This window comes from Octopus sinensis, linkage group LG20 (genome assembly GCF_006345805.1).
Source record: "Octopus sinensis linkage group LG20, ASM634580v1, whole genome shotgun sequence".
NCBI lineage: Eukaryota > Metazoa > Mollusca > Cephalopoda > Octopoda > Octopodidae > Octopus > Octopus sinensis.
In genome coordinates, this window is record NC_043016.1 from 4,422,217 (window position 1) to 4,432,216 (window position 10,000).

Sequence of the window (10,000 nt, forward strand, 5' to 3'; positions counted from 1 at the left end):
TTGACATGGGCAGTAGAAATATGCTAACATCCTCTTATACATCAACAGTGACGCTGACAGGATCCTCATTAAGTAGAGAGATGAAAGCAGAATGGGGTGAAATCAGTTCAGACAGCCTCTGAGCACCACTTTGTTGTATCACTTAGATGATACGTACTGAAAAGTAAGTGAATAAATGAATGTTTCATGTGTGCGCATAACAGTAAAAATAATAACATTGTGGGATTTGGTGAAGAACCAAATAAATACTCTGAGTGTACATCTGTTCCTTGTGAAATAAGGGTGGCTGGACTGAAGAACATGCATATACATACTCATATTAGTAGAAAGTTATGCCTGGGTGCATAACCAGTGAGCTGGAAAATATCAACAGCATTGCCAGAAACAGCTGTCTCTTCTTGGCTTGTGATGGTTATAGAACATCTCACCTAGAAGTCTACATCTTTGCTAGAGATAGCAACTAAATATCTGATCAACAAGAGAGAAAAAGATGTCTTTAAACCTCTATGTTGGGTTCGAGAATATGACGAATGTGGTATACTTGTGTTGAAGAGTATAAGGCGGTGATATGGCAGAAACATTAGCATGGCAGGCGAAATGCTTAGCGGTATTTCGTCTGTGTTACGTTGTGAGTTCAAATTCTGCCGAGGTCGACTTTGCCTTTCATCCTTTCAGGGACAATAAAATAAGTAGCAGTTACGCACTGGGGTCGATGTAATCGACTTAATACCTATGTCTGTCCTTGTTTGTCCCCTCTGTGTTTAGCCCCTTGTGGGTAATAAAGGAATAGGTATACTTGTGTTGAAGACATCACCAGTATCATCATAAATGTCCGCAACATACTATTAGTGCATGAGCAACAACACTGCATTGAAAACCGTCTGAATGCCGTGTGCAGGAAAGATTGTTCTGATGACCATTTTTAATTGCACATCTGAACCAGAATGTATCTTCACCTTTAAGAATAAAAAATATTGGTGGAACATTCCATTAAAAACACAAATATAATCCCTGTGTCAATGCTGCAGACCAGATTTGGTTTGTGAAAAGAGAACCAAATTAATCCCCTGAAAGAGAGATCAGTAGCCCAGCAGATGTGATTATTGTCTTGTCAATAACTGAGGAAAAGTGAATGTTTACAGGGAACTGAAAAACCTACAGTTTTAATATCCAGGATTTAGCATTTTGCCTTACTTATTATCATGTGTGTGTAGCAAGAGTTCTGCACAAAAACCTAGAAATTCCAAAGCTCTCCAAGAACAAAGTAAACCGATTTGCTTTCTTCAATTACAATCAATTACAAGGAAAATTCCTAAAACATTCTAGGGATTCTCCATTTGAGAATTCTGGGCTGAAAACATGCAGAAAATCACAAGTATGTATGGAACACACACACACACACACACTTTCCTGTTATTGGTTGCATTGTTATTTACTATGGCCATGTTGGAGCACCACCATCTGAGGCTTGTCTTTTGTTGATCACTTCTAGTACCTAGCTCTTGACCATTTTGAAGAGTCAAGTTATCTTTTGAATGTGAAAGTATCAACTTAATACTTTGTATAACACCAGAACACCAGCATACATGAACACGCATACACACACTCACACGTACACATAAGTGTGTGTGTATGTGTGTTCATGTTCATTAAAAACCGAATTTACTTTTTATATAAATATTGAAATCACGATTGTGTTCTGGTTTCATTATTATTATAATTATTATTTGGTATGATTTTTTTTTTCATTTTACTATTGAATCAATTATTTGAACTTCATATGGAGTGTCATTACCTCAGTTTAACGTGGTGTGTGTGTGTGTGTGTGTGTGTGTGTGGTATGTGTGTGTGTGTGTGTGGTATGTGTGTGTGTGGTGTGTGTGTGTGTGTGCGCGCATGTGAGTTTGTGTGTGTGTGTGTGCATGTGAGTTTGTGTGTGCATGTGAGTTTGTGTGTGTATGTGTGTGTGTGCGTGTGCGTTCTTTTATTCTTTTATCCATCAACAAGCTTCAGTCATAGGACAGTGGTCAGGCTGGAGCACATCACTGATGCATTTATGAAGGGCAGAAACATCAGAAAAGAAATCCTTTCCCACTTTCCAAGTCACTAGGAATACTCTATTAATCTTCTGAAACAACATATTTTGCTTTTCTGAGAATTAACAAAAAAATGATTAAAAAAGAAACGTATTTAATAATTAAAAACATTAGTTCCTAATAAAAGTACAAATCTTAGTAAATTTGCAATATCTTTTTAAGTTAAATAAATATATAGAGAATTAGAGAGATAAATAAAATGAGAAACTTTAAATCTAGATAAAGCTAAAAAGTAATTAATTGCATGAAAAAATTCAACATGAAAAAAAAAATCCGAATGTAAGGGAGACAAATACATAAAAAGTTACTTCCCTTGATAACATTTTTTTCATGTATTCGTTTGATTATGTTTTTTTAATGAACGACAAAGAATATTTAAGGCAATTATTTCTCATTCAATATTTGACAGAACATTAAGGAAATTACGGGAGATATACAATTCGTTAAATTTATTATATAAAACGCGATAAAGAACCAGTGGAAATATAAAAGAAGCGTCTCAAATGAAGAATAAACAGAAAAAGGAGATGAAAAAAGTAATAACACAAAAAGGGGGAAAAGAACTTAAAACTGGATAAAAAACGAAAAGGGTCCACATAAAGAGATAATTAATCTTAAAAAATTAACGATGGAGAAATATGTAAGAAAACAGCGAATCACGAAATTAATGGGAAAACTGAAAAATGAAGATTAAAAAATTAATTGACCTCTAAATCTAAACGGTTTAATTGACACTTTGTTTTATTGATTCCAGATGGATGAAAGGTAAAGTTGATCCTGTTTGGATTTGAATTCTGAAAGAATAATTGCATACTTTATTTAATACAAGTGATACCTCATATTAATATTTTCTGACATGTAGAATCGTTAGCACAGCAGACGAAATGCTTAGCAGCATTTCATCCGTCCCCATGTTCTGAGTTCAAATTCTGCCAAGGTCGACTTTGCCTTTCATTTTCCGGGGTCAATAAAATAAATATCAGTTGAGCAGTGTGGTCAATATAATTAAATTAACCTGAAATTCCAGGTTTTTCACTTCCCTGTAAACATTCACTTTTCCTCAGTTATTGACAAGACAATAATCACATCTGCTGGGATACTGATCTCTCTTTTGGGGCATTAATTTGGTTCACTTTTCCACAATATTTTCTGACATGATGCCTACTGATTCTGCTAATATGCCAGACTTTAAAATCTGTGAGTTGCATTTTGGCAATTAATTTAACTCTTACTATATTTTATCTGCTGAAGACAGGTGTTTAATAAAGTTGACATGAGTATGATTTAAACTTGGAGCATAACTAAATATTGTATTGTTCTGTACCAATTCTGCTAATCTGCCTATGATATTAATAACCGATTAAATCAACATTGTTATTCTCCAACAGCAATCAAGTGGTCACTATATCTGTGAGAGACAGCTATCAGTTCTTTCTTCATATCATACACCTCACTCATCCAACCATTTATAAAAAAAAGGAAAAAAAGGGAGAAGGGGACATGAGTTTCGATAAAAACTGACAGAAAAATTTAAAACAAAAGATAGAATGATCAGAACTGGAAGGATATGAACTTAAGCCCCTTCAGTCATAGCTAACCTCAAGTATACAACAGCAAAAATTCAAAAGTCAACGAGGTGGCCTTTATGTTGCTATGACAAAATATGCCTGACAAAACAGCTAAGTATTCCTCAAATCATACCTTGGTGATTTCAAATAAATAAAGCATAAAGAAAAAGAAGGAAAAACAGCTGAGTGATAAATTGATGCAGGACAGTCATAAGTGGAAGGTGCTGGATCAATGTTGACCTGTTCGATTATTTGATCATTGTTGTTCTGGGAAAAATAATTAGCCAAGATAGGAGAGCAAAATTAAATTAGACAAAGCCTGTAGTTTATACTAAGCAAAAACTATCTTATTGTATGCACGCTTGTGTGTGTGAATACTACACACATACATATGCACACATGAATACATATATAGGAGTAGAGAAGAAATGGTTCAACTTAAATTACGTGGTTTTTACAAATGTTTTACTAGTGAGTACTACTAGTATGTTGTGCTGTAATTATTACGTGCTCAATTGCAGAAATCACATTGAAACAGCAAATCTTCAGAAGAAAACATCAATTTAATCTGTTAGTTTTTACCAACATCAGCAGGTTGACAGTATTGAGAAGAGCTTTCTTTTTTCTTTAGGTTATTAAGAAAAAGAAGGCTACTGCATTTTATTAGTGAAATAAGGGTAGGGAGAAATACGGAAGAGGAATAACTGTAGTCTGGCTGTCTCAAGAAAAAGAGAAAGTAAATTATCTCAGCTGCAAAAGATAAAAAAAAATAATTTAATAATGGTAAATGGCTTAAAAGACAGCAGAGGTGGCAGTGGACTGGAATTTGATTTGCAAAAATGGTCATATGTACTGACTCACTCATTAACTTTTGTCTTTAGAATTGGTGTTTATTCTTGATCATGTTCTGGTTATTAGGATAAGTATTTATATTCATCATGTAACGAAGTGCTAGAATTGATTTTGCTTCATAAGTATGGTAAGTACCTTGCATACTTTAGAAACTTGTTGTCTACAAGAATTTGATGTGATAGTGCACTGTATTGGGGCTTATGTAGTGTTATGCCTCTTCTTTGGATAGGCATTGGTTTTGGTGGTTATTAGCTGCCAAGGCCACATCATCTACAAGCAAGAAGTCTTAAAACAATTCCATTCTTCTAAAGGTCTTTGCCTAAAATTTTTGGTGATTGAAGAGCCTGTAGCAAGTGAGGGAAACCTAGTTTGTTGTTGTGTATTAGCACGGTTGTGCTATGGCAACTTCAGCTAACCAGAGCTTGCCTTGTATTAATACAAACTGCAGGCACCCATCTGGCACTAATTGCATCTTTGGTTAGTCATAGGAAGGACACAGGATGATTAACATCATTTCTTCATTATGAACAGATCCTCATTTCTTGTACCAACTTAGTGCTGCTGCAAGCACCTTTACCTTCTGTCCATTTCAACATAAAGCTATCTATATCGTGGGGAGTTCATTCTCATCCCAACTTGCTCATACCAACTTCCCACTGCTAGCTTATCACAGCCATTTATTGAAAAGCAAGTTTATTTGGCTTCCCTGACTTACACACACCATACACCTACAGGTCTCATATCTTGCTACTTCTCAGCTCTCATTCTACTACTAAATAAATTACAATTTTCTTCTGAATTTATTTCTCCTGCTTCACAAGAGCACATGTGTTGGACCATCTACATCGACCACCCACATTGCTTTAGTAACATGCTAAAAGCCCATTTGGCGTTCTAAATTCAAACAAAACACCATTATTACAGTCTTTATTACATCAGTGAAAAGTAAATAGAAATCACAAAACAAATATAAAACAAAAAAACACAGGGGCAGCAGTTATGCATCTCTGCAAAGTCCCATCTTTTTTTTTTTTTTTTTACATGAAAAGGATCTGATGAAATGCCATCAGATTTAACAGAAGGTGGTATGTTTTCGTTTGCTTGGGCATCTTATTTGAAATCTCTGTCTTCTTCAACACTGAACATATCATGATCAACAGAATCAAAAGCCTTTATCAAGTCAACAACGACAGCACAATTTCTTTCTCACATCATAATATATTGTAGAGAAATGGTGCTACACTAACACTCAATGCTCTTCCAAAGAAAGACACATTCCACTTTTTCTTGCTCTCCTCTCAACTGGGTTTTCTGTTTATAAATTTATTTTCCTATCATTATTGAAGTTGTTACTATTGTTGTTGGTGTTGATGAAAATAATTTTATAGTGTTATTGATGTTGCTTTTCACGTTGATGTTGCTGTTGTTCTCATTGCTGTTTCTTATGATGCTGATGTAGGTTCCTGGATTGTTATCCATGTTGTCAATAATTCCATGTACATTTTTGCCGTTGTTGATGGTCTTGTTTTGCCCCAGATAAATACTGATAGAACACACTTATGATCTATGTTATTCCAACCTCTTGTTATTCCAGTCTTGTAGGGTTGCCAGGTCTTTATTTAATGCCTTTCTTACCAAATTCCTGTTAAAATATACTGCCTTTGTTTTAATTAATTTTGGTAATAATGAAGAATGATTATTAAACTGGAGTTTGGAACATAAATTTTTATGCAAGTTTTTGATTTAGTTCACTTTATAATAGGAAATTTGTGTGAAAGATCCATGGGTGGTCTTGGACAGTTTGGTATCAAAAGATGCTACTTACATGTAATTTTGCTGCAATTTCTGTCAGGGCCAGCGACCACATAAAGGCTGATATTGTTGTTATTAATGGTTCTGATGCGGAAGTGGTGATTATCGCCATCATTGTCATCATCGTTATTGCAGTAGTAGTAGTAGTAGTAGTAGTAGTGGTTATAGTAGTAGTAGTAGTAGTAGTAGTAGTAGTAGTAGTAGTTATAGTAGTAGTAGTAGTAGTTATAGTAGTAGTAGTGGTCGTAGTAGTAGTAGTTATAGTAGTAGTAGTGGTTATAGTAGTAGTAGTAGTGGTTGTAGTAGTAGTAGTCGTAGTTGTTGTTGTCATGGTTGTGGCCGTCGCACTTGTCACTATTGTAGCAGTTTTTTTTGTTGTTGTTTTTGTTTTCTAAGTATTTTCTTTCAGTTGGACAGCTTTCTCGTACAGCCGTAGAAACCGTCTGTTTATGATATAGACGTAAGCTTGATGTGAAAATATTAAAGGGCATAAAATTCTGGAAGCAACATAAAATGAAATAAATCTAAAAGCAGGAAATATATATTAATAAAATAATTGTAAAGTGCCATACAAAATACATTAAAATACAACAAACATGACAGCTGTACAAGTATGCATCCAGTGAACCAATATTTGTATATGTTTATGCTGACACACATATGCACGTATGCACACACATGCTGAATATACTTTTGCACGTGCACACATGTATGCATGTATGTAAATATATGTTTGTATATATGTATGTGTGTGTGTGTGTATGTATGTATGTATATGTTTGTATATATGTATCTGTGTGTGTGTGTTTGTATGTATGTATATATTTTTATGTATGAATGCATATTTTTGTATATATGTATCTGTGCGTATGCAAGTGTATGTATGTATGCATGTATGTGTTTGTATGTATGTATGTATGTGTATGTTTGTACATATGTATGTATGTGTTTGTATATATGTATGTGTGTATTCATGTATGTGTGTATATGTATTTTATGTGTGTATGATTGTATATATATATATATGTATATATGCATGCATGTGTATGTATGCATGTACATACGTTTGTACATATATATGATTGTGCATGTATATGTATGTATGTATGTATTTATGTATGTGCATATGTATATATGCATACACACACACACACACATTTATATTATAGATTTACGATATGGAATTCAAATTTTGCATAGATTCTTTCTTTTCTTCCAATAATTTTTGTAAATATTTTTCTTTGTGTTACAGTTGCAGTTAATATTGTTGTTAATATTGTCATTCTCAGATTTCTCACTGAATCTTTCTTAACATTAAGATTTTCTCAAACTTGTTATCCTTATCGTCTCCATAATACAAGACAGATACCATTACATCAGTTCTTGCTTACATCAATAGACACTCTTCTATTTTATATACATACACTTACATGCACATACACATAAACACTCAAATGTATATTAATTCGGTGACTGGTGTCCGTGCTAGCAGGGTGCAAAGCGCACCATACGAGTGTGATCATTGACAGAGTGGCTAACCGGCTTCAGTGCCAGTGGCACTTAAAAGTGCACCATTCGAGCGTGATCGTTACCAGTGTCGCATTACTGGTACTCAAGCCCTGTGCTAGTAGGGTATTAAGAGCACCATCCAAGCATGATCGTTGCCAGAGCGGCTATCTGGTCTCCGTGCCGGTGGCACGTAAAAATCCACCATTCGAGCGTGATCATTACCAGCATCGCCTTACTGGCACCTGTGCCAGTGGCATGTGTGAAGGATTCAAGCAAGGTCGTTGCCAGTGCCGCCTGACTGGCCCCGTGCCGGTGGCATGTAAAAGCACCCACTACACTCTCGGTGCGGTTGGCATTAGGAAGGGCATCCAGCTGTAGAAACACTGCCAGATCAAGATTGAAGCCTGGTGCAGCCACCTGGTTCGCCAGCCCTCAGTCATACGTCCAACCCATGCCAGCATGGAAAGCGGACGTTAAATGATGATGATGGTGATGATGTGTATGCGTGTGTGTGTATGTATAGAATGGGCAAGAGCTAAATAAACTCAGTATAAATAACACAGATTAGTGTTCAAGTGAATGTGAACATTAATTTCAACTTACATACCCCAGGTTAGGCCCATAGCATCAAAAATGACTGTAAAATCAATCCAAATTGAGGTGTTATGGAGGTAGGGATATAGTCACACTTGACATATGTATTTGCATGGAGCACAGAATGCAGATTACAAAACATAGAAAGAATATGTGTGGAAAACATGATGTAACGTTTTGTCTCAACAATTCCAAGAGGCCAAGCTCATGTGACAACCATATTCGTAAGTGATATGTACGGGATGCCATAAGGGTGATCCAGATGAAATTGTTACAAATATAAAGGTTGAAAGAGGGTTGGGTGAAGCAGACAGGAATAATGAGAGAGAGAGAAGAGTAGTTAAGAAGTTAGGATGAAGAATGGCCAGAAAAAGACCAGAAAAAAGGCAGCAAGCTGGCAGAAACGTTAGCATGCCAGGTGCAAAGCTTAGCAGTATTTCATCTGCCATTACGTTCTGAGTTCAAATTCTGCCGAGGTTGACTTTGCCGTTCCTCCTTTCAGGGTCAGTAAATTAAGTACCAGTTGCGTACTGGGGTTGATGTAACCGACTTAATCCCTTTGTCTGTCCTTCTTTGTCCCCTCTATGTTTAGCCCTTTGTGGGCAATAAAGAAATAAGAAAAAGACCAGATATAAAGACAATTAGATAATTAACTGGCCAAAGGAAATTGCAGTCAGTTCATTTGGAGCAGGGTCAAAATAGTTGAGCTCTGACAATAAGGTGGTCAAGAATCTCAGAAGTAATAGAGATTAAGTAAAAAGGTAAGGGAGTTAGAGTAGGTGGAGAGAAAATAACTTTACATAATGAAGAAAGGTGCAACACAATTTGTATTTGTAAAAGAATATTACATCAGAGAATCAAATGAGTAAAAAGGTTTCATATTGGCATAGTACTGTGAGCAATTCCTGGCGACAATTTACAAATTTGAAGATTAGCATTGCATGGGACTCCACCACAAGCTATAAGTCAGGATAAGGTATGTATAAAGTATACCCTGGGACTTCAGGTGGTGTATGTAGACAGCTAGGGAAAGAGAAGGAGCTCAGATGAGTCAAATAGTGTCACTTGAAATCGATTGTACCCTATATGTAAACCCTAACCTGGTAAGAATATGGAGTTGTAATCAAACATTTATATACCACTTAACGGAAATAATTAAGAGACTTGACAATAACGGGTTTTCTGATTGCCAGTTGGATTGTACTCTGTCCATGCAATTATTTATCCCTGTGGTAGGAATAGAAGTGGGAACATCTCTATTATGGAGTTAGGAGGGCTTTTGCTTACCAGGGAGAAGAAAGTCGAGCCTATGATTATTGCCAATAGGTGAACCTAACCAATAACCATTGTCTTGGGTAGTATTTATTCCAGACTGAGGATTTGAGGCTAGGAAGAACAGAGATATGAGATCAGTATTAGAATCCATAACCTTAGAGATATTGCTAGATAATGTAGAAATAGTAGAATGAGATTTAAGGGAAAGATGTGTCATATTCACATTGTCACTAATTACAGGGGCGTTAGTGTTACCATGGCTTCTACTAAAGTTACCTAGAATTTTCCACAGTT